The 18,164-nt window shown below is 40.6% G+C and overlaps 1 protein-coding gene across 1 annotated transcript in view; it reads right to left on the minus strand.

Moving 5' to 3' along the window:
* Nucleotides 1–18,164, minus strand: part of cacna2d4a (calcium channel, voltage-dependent, alpha 2/delta subunit 4a) — an 87,746-nt gene that overhangs the window by 15,416 nt on the left and 54,166 nt on the right. The gene's annotated exons all lie outside the window — the stretch shown is intronic.

The raw sequence follows: 18,164 nt of genomic DNA on the forward strand, positions 1-18,164 counted from the left end.
CAGTACATAAAAACAAATAGAGTCAAATACATAAGTTTGAAGAGATGCTAAGCAGGAGGATGGGAAAGGTAATAATGATTAGAAGATAGATTGGAGGATGTGGCAGACCGGCATATTTACACTATTTGCATTTTCTTGTTTTAAGTGTTCATTAATGTGCATTGTCCCTGCTAAATAAACGATTCATTAAAAAAAAGAAAAAAGACAAAAGAAAAAGATGTAGTGTTTATACTATATCATCAGAGATCATGGCTTTAAATCCCAAAGTGCCTCCCTTTCCAAAAAGGCAAATCACTGCAAACATTATTAGCACATCCTGATAGTGTCATGGCAACGACATAGAGCCATGAAGAAAACAATGTAAACCCCCTGTGGCTACGCAGCACGATCCTTCCAGTATTGGTTTTTATTGCACTCTCTACCTTTGTATCCATTCTCTATTCTTGATATTAAAAGGTTTGTATGCTTTCAAAGAGATTTGACATTTCATACATTTTGATCACTTTTCTGTATTACTTTTCTTGCTTGACAAAAGAAAAATGATTCACACAAATTAGAGTTACATATTTCACAAAATAAAAGAAAAGTATATATTGTGTATGCTGAGATTGTGTGACTAAATAAATATAATTCTTCATTTCTGTACAATCTTCACATAATTCTACTGATAGGTTTGTTGTGCAGCTTTCAACCAAATCACACTTCTGTCTTCATCAGCGGATTTTTGGTTTATCCATATGGTTAAAAGCTAATAAGTGGATCTGTCTTATTTTCAAGTTCAAGGACATATCTGATACAGAAAAATCTGTTAAATGTAGGCTTTATTATGCTACAATCACTTCTCTATGATATGAAGACTGTGGTACAGTGGTACTGTAAGGTCAATATAAAATAGCAGATTTGATAGAGAAGTAATATACCAGTAGAAAACATATATATAGTATTAGTAAGAGCCTTGGTGGTCATAGACACCCTGCTGTGATCATATTTTCCGTTTAAGTAGAGGCTTGTAATAGTTGTAGCAGACGGGGGAGGGAGCTTTACTTCCAGTGGTTTAAAAGAAAGAACAGTAATGAGCTGATTAATGTCCCAGGGTGGGAGACGGTATCTCTCCCGGCTCTCAGGCTGGAGGAGTGGACGAGGACCTGCTGTACGGATCAGCTCTGCCTTCAGAACTCAAATGATGAAAATCCTTTTACAGTTAGTGGCCTTCTGAGCCTCAGTACCACTGTGTGAACTGACTATTCTCAGACAGTGTGTGTGTTTGTGCACCAGTAATGTGTCTGTCCAACCTCTGCCCACAACACAGCACTCTAAGTCACAAAACATTAAGCCAAGAATTAGTGTGTGTCTGTACCTGTTTCTCACACACACACACACACACACACACACACACACACACACACACACACACACACACACACACACACACACACACACACACACACACACACACACACACACACACACACACACACACACACACACACACACACACACACACAGGCGGAGTGATTGCTTGTGTCAGCTTAGGGCTGTACGTCCATCAGCATTTTAGTCAGCGTGGTAATGCAAAAGGGAACTGTAATTGCGTAAGTTCTCACTGCGCACATACTGTATACACCCACACACACAACAAACGCACACACACACACACACTGCGAGGGAAGATATGACACTTCATATTAGCATCAAAGACTCAGCGTTTTTTATTCTCCCAGCGTGCTTTTTACAGGCACACAGGGAAAGCCTCCGCGATGCTCACAATACACATAGAAAACACACATGGCTGTACACACACTCAGCTCCCCCTCACACAACTCGCACATATAACTACACATTGTACATGCACTAATTCCAAACCACACACGAGTACACCATCGTTAACTATAATTATTATTATGAAACATATTAGTGTAATGGAGTCAGGTAAAAAAGGTACTTTATTATGGGGGAAATTAGTTTATGGCTTGGTCCTTTTTAAAGATGGTTGCAGGGCGGAAATGGAAAATTAGGGGAAAGGCAAAAAGAGTGTAGAGAGAAAGGGCTGCACACTTGTTTTGATAGTTGAAAATAGATTAAGATTAATCCATAGCAGTGAACATTAACACTGCAGTAGTTGTGTTACATTGTTGTTGTGAGGCAAAATAAAAGAAAACCAATAGCTAGGCATTAGGAAAAACTTTATAGGATACCCTTGAAAAAGGTCAGGCACATAAAGAGCAAAGACTTGGTAAATGGTCGGGGATATTTCCTTTTAGTCCATAGCTATAGGCTGAAAAGTTCGAAAGAGTTCACTCAATTATGCTTGTAAAATGCTATTAGGTGATGAATTATAGATTGCTGGGGGTAAGAATAAACCATGAGCTGTATGTAACCATAGGAATCAGTCTGGACATGATAAGGATAATGCCAGAGGGTGTGTTTCAGTCTGTATGCATGTTTGGTGTGTGTGTGTCATGGATTCAATCCAGTCTTTTGAAAATCAGTTGTGATGCTGATGCGTGCCTGTAACCAGCCTGTAATCACTCATGTACACAGAAAAGTGACTTTAGCTGATTGGGGAGTTCTTTATCTTTTCATACAGCTTATTCAACAGAGTTTTATAAAGTGTTCAAATCCATCTTCTAACAGCTATGGAAAATCATAGAGATGCTGGTTTTAAATAATGTGGATCATTCTGTGAATATGTATCTGAAACACTTTTTCACATGTGATTTTCTATTTTGAAGAAGAAAAGAAATCATGTAAGGATGCAAAATCAACCCCCTTTCATTTGTACATGAACAAAGGACTTTAAAGGTGGTTTTATATGAGATTTGTGACATTTTTGTCTAATGTGTCCCCTGAATAGTGTAGTAACCTTGAAGTCGTCTGCCTCGTCCATAATCTCAGATCAAGTATTGGAAGGTCATTATGGAGGGCAGCAGTAATCTGCCTTCTCTCCCTCTCTGAGTTGGAGGCTGATAGGCCAAATCTAATTAAAGGCATCACACTGATCCCTCTATGTGTGTGAGTGCGGTGTGTGTGTGTATTTGCAGCAATGGATGTTTTTTTTATGTAATGTATGTGCACAGCTAGAAAGCATTTTTCAATGTGTGCTAGTTTGCATACAAGTGTGTCAACAAGATTGTGCATAGCCTTGAGTGTGTGTGTGTGTGTGTGTGTGTGTGTGTGTGTGTGTGTGTGTGTGTGTACGTTTGCTTGTGTGAGAACCTATCTCGTGCACACTCACAGTCTGGAGTGCAATTAGCGTGAGCTGTCAATCACATCGGAGTGCGCTTTCAACAGGAAATGAATTAATGAGGAAATAAATAAAGAAATTGAAGCAACCAAAAGCCGGAGTTAATTGGTTATTACACTAACGAGATAGAGGGATGAGAGACGGAGGGATGTGAACTGTGAACGATGGAAGGAGAGACTGGTGGATAAAAAGATGGAGGAACAATGGTTAACAGACTCAAGTCTTACTGCATTGTTGTTTCAAAATGTAAATCATTATACATGTAGTATTAGATAAGTTTCAGTGTTTTTTTACGTCATCAAAACGTAGGCCTTTCTATCATTGTATAATTCAAAGCAAATAAAAAAAGTGCCCTCGATGCTCTCACGATCAAATGTACCCTAATTTAAAAAAACTGATGCCTTTGCAACCCTGTTTTAAAAAGATGGTGTTATATACTATTCATTTGGAATAGCAAATACATTTTGAAAGAGAATCATTCTTGCCTGCCTGTTGCTTTGTAGCACCAAGAGTGATCATAATAACATGCAGCAACAAAAAAATATTTGTAGGAACCAATGCTGTACTTTCCTGCCACTAAAGTTTACTGTGATGAACAGAGACACAGGGAAAGGTGACGCACATGCTGGCCGTCTGCTAAATGAGGCGGTGAGAGTGTCAAGTGTCTGACAGACTGTGGAGAAAGAGATAAGGGTGATGGAAAGAGAAAGAAAGAAATATCTATCTATCTATCTATCTATCTATCTATCTATCTATCTATCTACCTGGTTGAAACAGAGTGTGGTGGCCGCGCATTTACACATTTATTACATGGTTTAGCGTGACTATATATGTGTTTCAGAGTGTGTGGTGTGTCAAGGTGGCACAGGAGGTCAGCTCGAGTTAAATGACATGGGTCCCTTAGCAAGGATCTGGAGTTGAGGCTAAATGTACTGTACTACACACACACTCTCACACACATACTCAAGCAGTCAATAAATGAACCTGGCTCTGGTCCCCGGGCACAGAGGGGACACGGAAAATAAGGCCACCAGTGGCGAGGTCATTTCATTGTTTTATGTTTCTCTTTCACACACGTACACACAATATACAGGGTTCTTACACCTTTTCCAAAGTCAAATTCAAGCACTTTTCAAGCATTTTCAAGGTGCATTTTCAAGCTTTTCAAGCATCTTACAGCTGTTGTAAATTACATATTTATATACACATACTTATACTCAAATGATTATTTCCCTGCCTCACATTAAATCTGATGTTCTTTATAATATAAACAACCAAATGTGTGTTTCATAATAGCATTCTACATGAGGATGAACAATTAAAATTTTTAGAAAAGAAAACTAAGTTTAATATTTCAAAATGAGTGACCCATCTGTACGTAGACTGGGCATCCCATATAACCTGGCTGAGCCAATATAAAACAATCAGCCAAATAACTTTTCAATACTATTTTTGAGGTACTTTTAGGTTGGCAGTAAACACAAGTCAGAGGTAAATGGTTTACTTTTACCCCACTACATGTATTTAATACCTTTAGTTACTTTACAGATGTGGATGAATGATGTGAAATCTAATCAAGTGTTAAATCAGACTTTAGTTCCACCTGGAGTAAATTCACAAGCTACCCTGCAGTATACAAAGTCATTCAAACTAGCTGCACCTTTACCAGCTTTGAGAACACTTTAATGATCAATCATTATAAAACATATCATATACAATTATTAGGGATGCTCCGATCGCCAATTTTGGGGCCGATCGCCGGAATCAGCTTGTTCCAGAGGTAGATAAACTAGCTAAGTGTGTTAGGTCTAACTCTTAATGTGTGTTCTGCTCCGCTCACCGGTCCGTCACAGCGGGTGGAGCTGCAGGATTTCTGCTTCACACACACGTTGCATACCGCTATTTTATTGTCATTTTCGGACACTTAAAATACTGCCAGACTAGTGAAGCCATTTTGGCGAGCTTGTTTTGCCGCGCACAGAGAAAAGTGTCATGTATTTTACATGCAACGATAGCCTAATCTAAAATGCTCTACTATGGCGTACCTTTCGTGTGGTGTGTGGCTCGTCAGCGCAGACTCTCGCATCGTTATTGTTGCACACTTTGCAGGAGGCTACTCTTGGGCTTCGCTTGACCCTCGTCTTAGCCATGGCTTGTATTTGTCTTCTGCTAGCCAACGCTCGTTGAAACGGCAACCTCCTGGCATACTGTCATCTATCACTCTCATCAGAATGCCCAGGTCACACACGTAACAAACACACTTGCCGGTCACGCGCATTGCGCGGGAAGGCCGGAGCGGAGCTGTTTTATGTAAAAGCGAAGCAATTAAGCGCGCTCAGACTTCTTTATTTTCTTTTAATCTAAAAAGCGAAGTAAAGCATTTACAATTTCAAGCACTTTATCCCAAATTCAAGCACCATTCCCAAAATTCAAGCACTTTTCAAACCTTGAAAACACCTCGTACAATTTCAAGCATTTTCAAGGATTTCCAGCACCCGTACGCACCCTGAATATACCAAAAACAGAAAGAGTGTTGACTGCAGTAAGGACACATTGATATGAAAGGAAATGATGAATTGGGGTAATAGTATCAGGTGGCCCAGCTGGAGAGAGCATGAGGGAGGGATGAAGAGGGACATGAAGGAGGACGGGAAAGGGAGAAGATTAAAGGCAGAATTGATGAAAGAGGATGCATTGAGTTTTGTTTCAACCAAGCTAGGTATCAACAAAAGAGTGTGCAAGATCCAATGGGTGTGTGTGAGCATGCATGAGAGCATGTGTGTTTCTTTCACATAGGTGTGTGTCTGAGTACTGAGACAAGAAGGGGTGGGAGGTGTGGAGAGGAAAAACAAAGAGTGTGTTTTAAGAATGTGTGAGCACTAGCTCTTAATTTAAAATTCACACCTCCTTTTAAAAGATCATTTTCGTTTGTTGCAGCTTTCTATTATTTCTGTAGTCTTGGCCTTCACTCCTGTTACAATAACATTGTAATTACCAAGTCACTGCCAATTCTAAGAACGTTTTAAATCGGTGTTACCTATGACACACACTGAAGACACCCAACAGTGATGTCACAGTGTACGGACACACCCTGGAGTACACTTCTACATCACTGCAGCGAGAGGAAAACCACAAGAGGCCAGCAAAAAATGGATGTGTATGTTGTATTAAGTGACTTTTTCATTCCTGAGTGTACAGACATTTCAGTTTTACCTACATATTATGTGGTGTACATAATCTGGCTAAACTTTTCAGACTTCTTATTTTTCATGCCGCATCCAACTACAAAATGTGACGTAGTTTTGATGCAAACTATGATGGGATACATGCAGCGTGATTATGTAACAAGGGACACACTGTACACTGAGGCTATTGAAGTGAAATGATTGAAGCCTTGTACTCGAAACACAATGTCTTTGCGTTGCGTTCTCTCTCATAAATGTCTACACAATATGATCCGCAGGGGAGCATTTTCTTATCTGTGTATGCATTTAAAACTCTGTACTTGTGTGTGTTTGATACAACAAGGAGTTCTGATTCATATGCATCGTGCATGTAGCTAGACGTCTCAGAATTGTATGTTTTCTATTTGAAATTACTGGGAATAACAAGATTACTGTGTATTTGAACTGATGTCAATGTCTGTCAGTGTTGCACACCGTTAAACACACAAACACAGACAAAGACACAATCAAACCAGAGCAAACATCGCAGAGATTATAGCGTTCGTACTTTGAAATGTCACTTCTGTTCTCTTGTTTCCCTCAAAAACACACAGGCACATAATTATAGCTTTTATCGACAAATGTCAAACATTCATCAGGAAGATAGAATAGAGTGAGAGGGAATAGAGAGCATTTGTTGTCTCTTTTCTACCGGATATTTATTCTCCTTCTTTCTTTTATCCTCTTTAATATGTGACTGTTTGACCCTGAGAAACTAAATCTCCCCGCTCAAATCTCATGTTAATCTTAACCCCACTATCCGGGTTTCCAATGGTCTAGACATCTGTCACCAATACGCCGCACATTGTAATCTGCCTCTTCATTCTGTTCTGCTTAATCAAGTCCTTTGCTGTTTTATATATAGTTGATATAGTATGTAAGGTTAAGGGTAAGGCTATTGGCAGAACTCAAAAATGAAATGCAGCATTGAAGTTCAATATTGAAAATTAATAATACTCGCAAACATGACAGTAATGGGAGGGGCAAAATTAATTCCTGTGATGTTTCAGGATATTAATATGTATATTATTGTATTGCTCCGTTATGCCCTGGAATAATGCACATAAAAGCTTTTCCTAATGCATCTGTTGAAATTGGGTTTGGTTAATAAGGTGTTTCAATAGCCTTTGTGGAATTGTCTGACTCCCAAGTTTTCCTTGTGTGATAGATAGGTAAATAAACCTCTACATTCTCAATTCTTCAACTTAATGTGCAAATTCATAGCAGAAGGGCAAATTATTGATCCCAGTGGAGTCAACTGCCAGTAATGCTAGGCTACATAAATAGAGTGAACAGTACAGCCTTCTTTTCTTTATATCTAAAAAAACTCTTATCAATTTTACATAAGTAGATACAGTAATTAAATAAAGTTTTTGTTAGTTTTTTGTCCTTAAGAACTGGCCTCTGTTCACCTCTTCTTGTGGGCAAAGTACATTTCTACAGTTATACCGCACTCTGGATACGAGCATCCTCTATCTGACTAATTCCTCCCATCCCACATATTTTTTCAAGACCCCGACAAAAATGATACTCACTCCACAAACACAGAACTGAGTGACCACAATTACTGTTTGTTTTGCCCAAAAGCAGCAGTGCTATGTTCAAAAAAGCCAGAGGAGCTCCTATTACTTTGTGATGGGGAGTGTTCAATAAACTGATGTTGCCAGGCAACAAACACTGCTCCAGCCAGTATCAGGAGATATGGAAAACACTGGTTGAGTGCTCAGAGAAAAAAAGGTTTAGCAACAATTGATTGTAATGATAGAAAACCTTGACTTATGAACACACACACACACACACACACACAAACGCATGTACATATACACAAAGAAACAAAGACTCTCAAAACAGTACACACACATCAGTGTTTCCCACAGATCTGAAATATACTTGCGGTGGTAGTCGGGGGGATGCTAGTGGAGCACGCTGATGATCATGAACTGTTCGCCGGAGCCTCGCAGCGGGGTTACTGCGGAGCGCATGAAGCGATAGCGGAGCGAACAGGTAAAGGAGGGATCGTTGTCCACTAGTTAATCGATCGCGGATGGCGTCGTGCTCGCGGACGGATACAAAAAATGTACATACTTTAGCGGACGTTAATATAGCCTACCTGGGCGGCCCGCCCAAATAAAGTCTATGTGTGGGAAACCCTGCACATGGATGCACATTCATCCACGCACAAGTTAGGAAATCCTACCTGTTTCACTTTTCAAACTGGTGAATAATTTAAACTGACCTCTAACCTTAAACTTAACACCAGTTGACTCTTTTGGGACAAACTGGAAAGAGAGGCACACACACACACACACACACACACACACACACACACACACACACACACACACACACACACACACACACACACACACACACACACACACACACACACACACACACACACACACACACACACACACACACACACACACACACACACACACACACACACACACACACACACACACACACACACACACACACACACACACACACACACACACCTCTGTGCTACAGTTTGCTAACCTCAGAGGAGTCGCCAGAGGCTGCACTGACATCACGTTACCAAAGCAACAGGCAGAGGCTCGGGATTGGACGAAAGCGTGATGACTCAACCTCCCTCCCTAGAAACTCACCATAATCCCTCTCTTTCTCTCTCTCTAGAAGTGTCTCTCCCTTTCTCATGCGGAACTTTTTGAACGTCAAAAATGCGGACAGAGGGGAACGCACAGGCAGAGCCACATGATATTTGTTTTTCAATTAAAACCACAGAAATGGTGTCGGCTCGGACTAACTAGCTTTGAATGAAAAACACAGGTAATGCATTCACACAAGCAAACAAAATGAGGCTGCAAATTTGTGCTTAATGATCCGAGAAACAGGTAACACGTTCCCTGTGGAGCAAGCACTAAAAGACAAAATACAGCTGTGTGTTTCTTACTGTTGAAACTGGTGACACAGCTGAAAGTGGACAGAGGATTGTGTCACATCAGGTCAGCTTCCTCAAAGGTGACAGAAGAGAAGTGACAGAGTGTTAAATCAGTAGTCTGTTTAAGTGCTGTTGACATTGGGTATATGTATGTGCAGACCAAGTTCAAGTTGGCACATCCTACCTTAAGTTAACCTAGTTTAACAGCCTTCTTTAGCAGGCCTGTTAGAGGCACGCTCACTAAATCATTCATAGTGGAGAGACAGGGAGAAACATGTTCCTGTGTGTGTGTGTGTGTGTGTGTGTGTGTGTGTGTGTGTGTGTGTGAGAACTTGTGACTGCAATCTGCTATGCTCTTTCCTCTGTTCTGAATGTTTACATGGTAGCTGGTGCTTATCACAGGGCTCTTTGCCACACATCAAAAGGGAAATTAAGTGGCGACATTTTGAGGCAGTAATTTGGTGTGAAATTCAATTACCTGCTCAATCTTTAATAATGTGAAAGGAGATCAACATGGCACTGTGTGTGTGTTTTTTTCTTTGTTTAGGGGTCACTTCTCTTTTATTACCTCACTAATCCAAATATAGAATGACAAGTAGTAACTCAATGTTAAGAATAGTTCAAGTTGATGGGGTCATGATGTCTGTCTTCTGTGCAGTATGTCCAGTTACAATGCAGGTTCCCAAACATATACAGTATATATATCTTTTTTTACAAGATTGTTGGCACCAAGTCAACATTTGTGTGCACTTATGTGCACAGTCATTTTTCATTGTTCCAGCATGCACTGTAACTCCCTGTAAGCAAGCACACTCATTTATATATTGTTGTTTTCCTACTGTAACAAAAAACAAGATCCAGAGATTTTAAACTTTTTAAGCCGGCATTTATAGATTTCTCTTAAAATGTGATGACAACAAGCTATAAACCCAATACTGACAAATAATTGACTTGTAAAGTAGAAAAATAATTAAAAGATAGAAGTAAAATATGACTTTATGACAAAATAAAGAACACAGAAATAAAGAGTCTAAAAAGACAGATGGTGCTCTTCACTCCTTGTCTCTCAACTATTCCTCTCTATATTTCCCTCAATTATTCTTTTGCTATCTTGTTGATTGTCTCTGTTTTACTTTGTACTCCCTTTACCTCTGATGTTCTCTCTGTTCCTCTCCTTTTCTCTCCCTCTTGTCCCCCCCACTCACTCTCGCCTCCTGCCACTCTGTCTCTGTCTGCCTCTCCTCTAGGAAATCCCACTCTGCCATCTGTCTGGATTGGATGAATTCAGAGCCTTTCAGAACAAATCAACTTGGCCAAATTAATGAGACTCTCAGAGGGGATAAACTTTGTGTGTGCGTGTGTGTGTGTGTGTGTGTGTGTGTGTGTGTGTGTGTGAGAGGGAGAGTGTGCAGCTAAAATACTTCATAATCCATCGATATTACCACTTAATGTATCCTGCTGTGACAGATAGCGTGTTAAAGGGAAATAAACCAGCCTGGGCTGGCTGCACACAGTGACTTTCTGAAACTATTACAGGTCCGGACCTCAGATGGGCCTGTTTTTGATCATGCTGTTTTTTTCTTCTTTTAATTAGGAAGATACAGTATGTTTAATTTAAACAACATTTTCAAAAAGCTAGGATGTAAGGAAACTGGCAACCAATGTTTCTGGGTTTCAAATAACGATTTTGATGACCTATTTAATGACTGCGTGTTGGTAGATATGCATCACAAGCCAAGCTCTGACTATATGCTGCTACACAGTCAGGCTACTTTGTGTAGTTTTAGCGTGTTGTATGCTAGAAGCACCCGTAATGCTCAAGGGAAAAACATACATAATTGTGCTTCAAGTGTTTGCTGAAAAGAAGATATGATGTTTTTGTGGAGGCAAATGTATTTCCCTAATAAAAGGCCACTCATTAAACAGCAAGACTGTTCAGTTGCTTTGAAAAAATAACACAATGAAACAGTTAAGTTAGTATTAATAATGTAAAACTGTGTATGTTTCAGACAAAAATGCTATTAGTGCACGCAAAATTATAGCTAAACAATATCAGATGTATTATTTACACAGCTTGATTTGCCAAGGCCTTTCTGTATAACTGATCACCATGTGTTTTAGTGTATCCCTGTTGTGGTTGTTAAAATATCCTCAAAGCAGTCAGCTTAAAGGGGACCTATCATGCAAAATGCACTTTTGTACGTCTTTTATACATGAATATGTGTCTCCGGTGTTCCAGGGAACTCACCAAGTGTCAGAAAACACAACCCTCTCTATTTTCCTCCATACCCAAATCTCTAAAAAAGGGGCTGCAACGGATCTGATAAAAACTGATCCAGATTTGAACACTGTCCTGACGTCAGGACAGTGGCGCTACGGCTATTGGGCCAACTCCACCAATCAGGAGGAGACAGCCACGGCCATTGCCGTTCGAAAGCGCTGGAGACGCAGTAGTACATATGCCAGGCCTGTAGGCGGTGCTGTTCTCACTGAATCTGCCCCTGCACAAACAGAGCTATAAATTGTCAAATTGAGCGAAATGAGGCATGGCTAAAATGCATGATCTGTTTGGTATTTTGAAAAAAAAAAAGTATAAATATGCCTTATATAGGTATGGTCCTACACTATATTATTCAAATATAGCATGATAGGTCCACTTTAAAGGAGCACTTTAGCAATTATACTTTATGAGATTATAAAAGATAATGTAGCATTTTTTGTTTATTTCCCTGAAGGCAGGTTGATTTGATAGGAAAGAAAATAAGTGTTTAAAAACAAGATGAATCACTCATGCAGCAAGAGGTCACAACTGACGATGAACTTTTCCAAAAAAAGCATCACATTTCCAAATAGTTTAACAGTCTATTGCATTGGACCCTTAAAACAATCCATCAACTTGACATGTACTTGGATTCACTTGGAAAATACAGTACGTGCTACCTTATTTACTTCAGTTAAATGAATAAACATAACCGGTCAGAAAATATTCTTTCAATCAAGCCACTCTTAAAAGTATCAATCAAATAGATTAAATGCAATACTGTGCTTTATAAACCAGTATAAAAGTGCTTTAAAGCTAAGGAGGGAAACCAGATATATTATAAATAAACAAAAACTAATGGGAACACAACAAGAATATTCAATAAAAGCCTGTCTGGAAAAAAGAATTAAAACCTGATTGATTTCTAATGGAGCAACCCTCATTGACCATATTGACCAAAGGACCATAAAACTGTCAGGTCAACATGAGGCCGGGAAGATAGAAATCACTGATTTATGGGAACATAGACACCGATGACTCCTGGGATGGCACCATGGACACATACAATCCCTCTGTATTTTCAGTGTGTGTGTGAGGTGAGATTGATAGTGCCTTGAAGTCACTTGCTCAGGAACTCGTTGTGGTTGTAGCGCTAAACGTGCCGGGGCAAGACCTGGTGTTAATACAGAGACTAGATCCAATTCATCTTCACTGACACTCCCCCAATAGCACAGTCAATTCCAGATTGAGGGAGAGGCTGGGGGTGTGAGAAGATAAAGAGAGAACGCGAGAGATGAAGGAGGAGACAGAATTGGTAGAGGAGAAAGAGAGCAGAAAGGGGAGAGACAACAACTTTGAATGAATGCAACTTAATGGGTTTCAATTCGTATATCGTCAATAATAGAGGCAACGAACAAGGAGTGCATGGATTTAATAATGCCTCCTGGATAATAAATAGGCCTGTAGCTAAGGAAGAAATGTATCTGATAGAGAATATAATAGCAGGCAGAAAGGTCAAAAGATACACTTTCTTGCTTCAAACCACTGCCAGTAATCATTTTTCACAACACGTATTTCCTGCAGCATCGATGGAACAGAGCCGGCCAGAAAAGTCGCTTGGCAGAAGGTGCTTGCATTAACAAAGGCTCCACACGCCAGCAGGCCTCCATGCCAGACACATAAACAGCCTGAAAAAGTGGACACATCCTTCGCAGGAGCAAATAAATCGAGCTCACCTTGCGTTCTTATCTCGTGATAAAAAGCTCTTCTCTCTCAATCAGTCAACAAAGACCCGAAGGAGCTGGGGCAAATCACAGCAGTTGTTTATAGAAATCATCAAACTTTGATAAAGTATGTACTCTAGGCGGATTTTGTAGCTGCATTAAATGAATGACTTGTTGCTGCCGACTTGAAAGAGCATAGTGCAGAATCTCTGAGGGCACGCAGTGATAATTCATTGTTGAAAGTTCATTAGAAGCCTGTCTTAATAAAGTTCTGCTTTGTGGGAATTATTTTCATGGGACACTAAGATTTAAACATGTACGACATACAGATTCTGTCAAAAATACAGTGATTAAAGAATAACGGAAACACAGATGCCCAGGTAATGAGAGTAAGAATCTGATGGCTTGGGTGCAAAATAACCTTTCTCTGATGGCTGTACTCACAGACAATGGTCATTTCATCTGTTGCATATTAAAAGGTCAAAAACTGTACCTCGCTGCATTGCTTTAAAAAATACCTAAAGAATATTTTGCCTACTGTTTGATGCCCGGTTTTCATATTCACATCAGTGTTATTTTGTTTAGATGTTTTCTATTGAATCCAAGCAAGTGTTTGTATATTGATCTTGTGTTTTATATAAAATTGTGATTTTTAACATTATTTAGGTAGAGGCTTTGAATAAGCTGAATGGGTTTTTTGCCTCTTCCTGCACTGTTTGTCATTTGTTATCTGTTATGTTTGTGTATTATTAAATTGTGCAAAACCATTAAAACCATTGAAAATCAAAGTGAAAGTTGAAGCAGATCGAATTTGATTTCAGAGAAGCGAAATCAAATCTAAGTGCTGCCATGTGGAGGGCCTTTTCCACTCTCTACAGGGACGCAATGACTCCATCAGATTAATTGATTGCATTGCAAATTAATATTCCTGATAAACGTGTAGAGAGCATAGGGAGGGTGCACAGAAGTCAAGAGTGTGTTCTGCAGTAAGTTAGTTAGTTTAGTGAATTGGTATATTGCACTCATCTTTTATAACTATTACTGGAGAGTACTATGTACAGTATAAGACAGCACTGGCAGCAGCTACTGGCAGATCAAACTGATTTATTATTTTCAGGAAGTACATTGAAAAAAATGAAGCCAGCACAAGCGCCCACATTTGGACAGGGAACCAGAGGAGTCATGCTCAGGTTGTATTTATGTGTGTGTTGGGCAGCTGACCAGTATAGTGTTTGAACCCATTGGCCTGTGCAAACTCAGGAACCTGGAGACACAGTGATGTGTGCAAACTCAGGAAGCTGGAGACACAGTGATGTGTGCAAACTCAGGAACCTGGAGACACAGTGATGTGTGCAAACTCAGGAAGCTGGAGACACAGTGATGTGTGCAAACTCAGGAACCTGGAGACACAGTGATGTGTGCAAACTCAGGAAGCTGGAGACACAGTGATGTGTGCAAACGCAGGAAGCTGGAGACACAGTGATGTGTGCAAACTCAAAAAGGTGAACAGGTAGGTGACTAGTCAGTAGGAGAGCTGGATGACAATATTAGAATACAGTATAGAGGAGAGGTTTTTCCTTTAAAAATGATCCCGCTGACAAGTTTAATGCTGGCCTGAAGTTACTCATTGAATGATTTGGTTTTGTCATGTGATCCTGTGAAACCTGCTATAAATGAGAGGCCACAACCGGAATGTTTTGATCATCCCTCTTTGCTAATAAGAAAAACGTAAAAGAAGAAAAAGATAGCAGTTTGACAATACATAATACGTATTAGGTATTTTGCCAACCTGGGTGTCCTGCAGCGGTGTGCCCTGATTTCACTAACATGCAGTGAAATGATCCACCGTCGAGACAAATGATTCACATGCTCATTAGCAGCACAATGTGTGTGTGTGTGTGTGTGTGTGTGTGTGTGTGTGTGTGTGTGTGTGTGTGTGTGTGTGTGTGTGTGTGTGTGTGTGTGTGTGAGTGTGAGTGTGTGCACTATGATCCAGTCCATGTAAGGGAGCAGCCAAGTAATTATATGCTGTGTTCAAATAAACACAGAGTCCCCCCACCAGTTCATATCCACCATCGAAAATGATCACTGGTGTCTTCCAATGAAAACGTTTCAGACAATGACTTCCACTATACACAACACAACGACTTGGAGGATATTGCACTCACTTACAATTATAATATCCCAAAATGTACCCAGAATTATATTGCTTTACCTTGTGAGGACCATCTTCTTGTCCCAAAATGTGGACATTTCCCCCCCCCCCCCCTCAATGTGACTAATAAACATACACACAGTCTAGGACATGTGCACACAAAGCCATATGCAGACATACTCTACTCCACACACACACACACACACACACACACACACACACACACACACACACACACACACACACACACACACACACACACACACACACACACACACACACACACACACACACACACACACACACACACACACACACGCACACACACACACACACACACACACACACACACACAGCCAGCCGCTACGAGAAGTGCCACAGGGAGTAGAATGAAAATGAAAGTGGAGCGAGGAAGACGTGAGGAGAAAAAAACAGAGCACAAATCAAGGGAGGAGAAAAGCCCATGTGGTAAAAGGGAGATTCTCATCTTCACTGAAATCAGCTGATCCCCCCTCCCTCCCTCCCCCCTATTGCTATAGCTTTCCTTCTTGCATCTACCCCTACCTTTTCCCTCCCTCCTATCTTTAACCCTCTTCCACCAGCCCCTTTTCCTCTCACTACCTCCCTTCTCTTTACTTTCTTTCTTTACTCCCCTCCCTCCAACTCCTACTCCCCCCTTTCCTCTCTCTGCTTTATTATGATCCTCTATATTCCACCTCCCTCATCCTCTCTCTGTCACAGTGGGAGAGCTGCAGGCAGACAGAGGCTGCATACACTAATGTTACTATATTTGACAAGACACACACACACACACACACACACACACACACACACACACACACACACACACACACACACACACACACACACACACACACACACACACACACACACACACACACACACACACACACACACACACACACACACACACACACACACGTATTCTCCTGCCACATGCAAGACTGCACACACATAGGGAAAAGAAGGAGGGGAGGGGAGGTGGGGGCACAAACACACACACTCCGGAAAGACAGCCTTCAAGTGTACATGCGTGGATAAACACACACACACTCTGACGCGTGCTGGAATCACTAACATAGCGACACACAGAGGGGAAAGCATATGACGGCAGCAACATAACGCGTTGTCTCTTTTTCTCCCTCACACACACACCATCCGTCTCTCTCCTTTCACACACACTCACGCCTCTCAGACGCACACAGCAAAGAACAGGACGGCGAACAGGACGTATCGTTCATATAGGGAATAGATCTGAAGAAAAAGGATTAACTATCTACATCCCTCTCCCTCCACGGACCTCATCCCTCCTCTTGTGTCTCTAAGCCTCTCTTCATCTCGTTTTTTTCTTCTTTCTACAATCCCTCCTTTTTCACAATTTATTGCTGGGCTAAAGGGAAGCTGGGGGGATTGTCTCTGCACAGAAAGAGGATTATTCTTACAATATTCACTTGACCAGGATCTTGAATGTATGGATTTCTTTAACTGAAGGGGTAGCAGTTTTTCTTTTTCATATTTTTTTGGGAAATCTTTTTTTATCGACGATGGCTGATGGCAGAAAGCTATAAGGCTGGTGCTGTCTGAGATATTTGGTCAAAAGGTAAGTCTGTTTGTGATGTTAGTTCTCTTCTTACTCACACACACTTGATTTCAACTGCTCCTGCTCTCATTTTACGACCAGAATTAAAGAAGTAGCACGTCACACAAAGTACACTGAACACAGAGTGACACTTGGCTTTTTTCACAACAAATGGGCATTTCTTAAGGGGCCAAAGGTGGATGCTGAAAATGTCAGCCCTGTTTTCTGGAACCATACAATATTCACAAAAAATGTTGGGCTGTGGTTTTGGGGAAAAGCTTGCCAGAAGTGGGAGAAGGTAAGGGGATCACTGGCTAATTTAAATACAAGTTGTTTTTACATTTTTCAGTTAAACATAAAAGAAGAACATGGCAGCAATAAAGCATTAAGGAAAAAATGCCTTCAAATAAATGATATGCTGTAAAGAAACTCTTATATTTGAAAATAACAACAAACCAGGAACAGTAAATGGTTGTGTCTGCATGATGCCCTGGACATGATTTACTGTATAGTAATGGGAAAAAAGTGTCTGTAAACCCAGAGGCGTCATGTGACCTGCAGGTCAGACTCTGGCCACCACACCAAAACAGCACATCACATTACTACTGTATCTCTAGAGGGGGGGGGGGGGGGGGGGGGGGGGGGGGGTTATGTCAGTGTGGATGTGTGATAAGATACAATAGATGTCATCTGTTATACTTCCATTAAAGCATAATTGAATGTGACCCTTTTTAGCTTATTTTCTTGACGTATCCCATGTAGACAAACAAGTGCATGTCTTTATTTGTTCATTCTAATGTGATATAATTGCTTGAATTGGCTGCCTAAACTGTAGTCAATTTGTGTTTCACTTGCTGTAAAACCCTGTGTAGGCTTTCACCTTGTTTTAAAAGGGTGTGATGAAAGCGTGATTAACTTTGGAGAGCTGCAGTGTGATTATACGATAATGCAGTGGGTGTGAGGCACTCCACCCTGATATCCTCTTGTGCCTCTCTACATTAGCAACCAATTAATGTGAATTGTCTATTTAT

The sequence above is a fragment of the Trematomus bernacchii genome, unplaced genomic scaffold, assembly GCF_902827165.1.
Source record: "Trematomus bernacchii unplaced genomic scaffold, fTreBer1.1, whole genome shotgun sequence".
Lineage (NCBI taxonomy): Eukaryota > Metazoa > Chordata > Actinopteri > Perciformes > Nototheniidae > Trematomus > Trematomus bernacchii.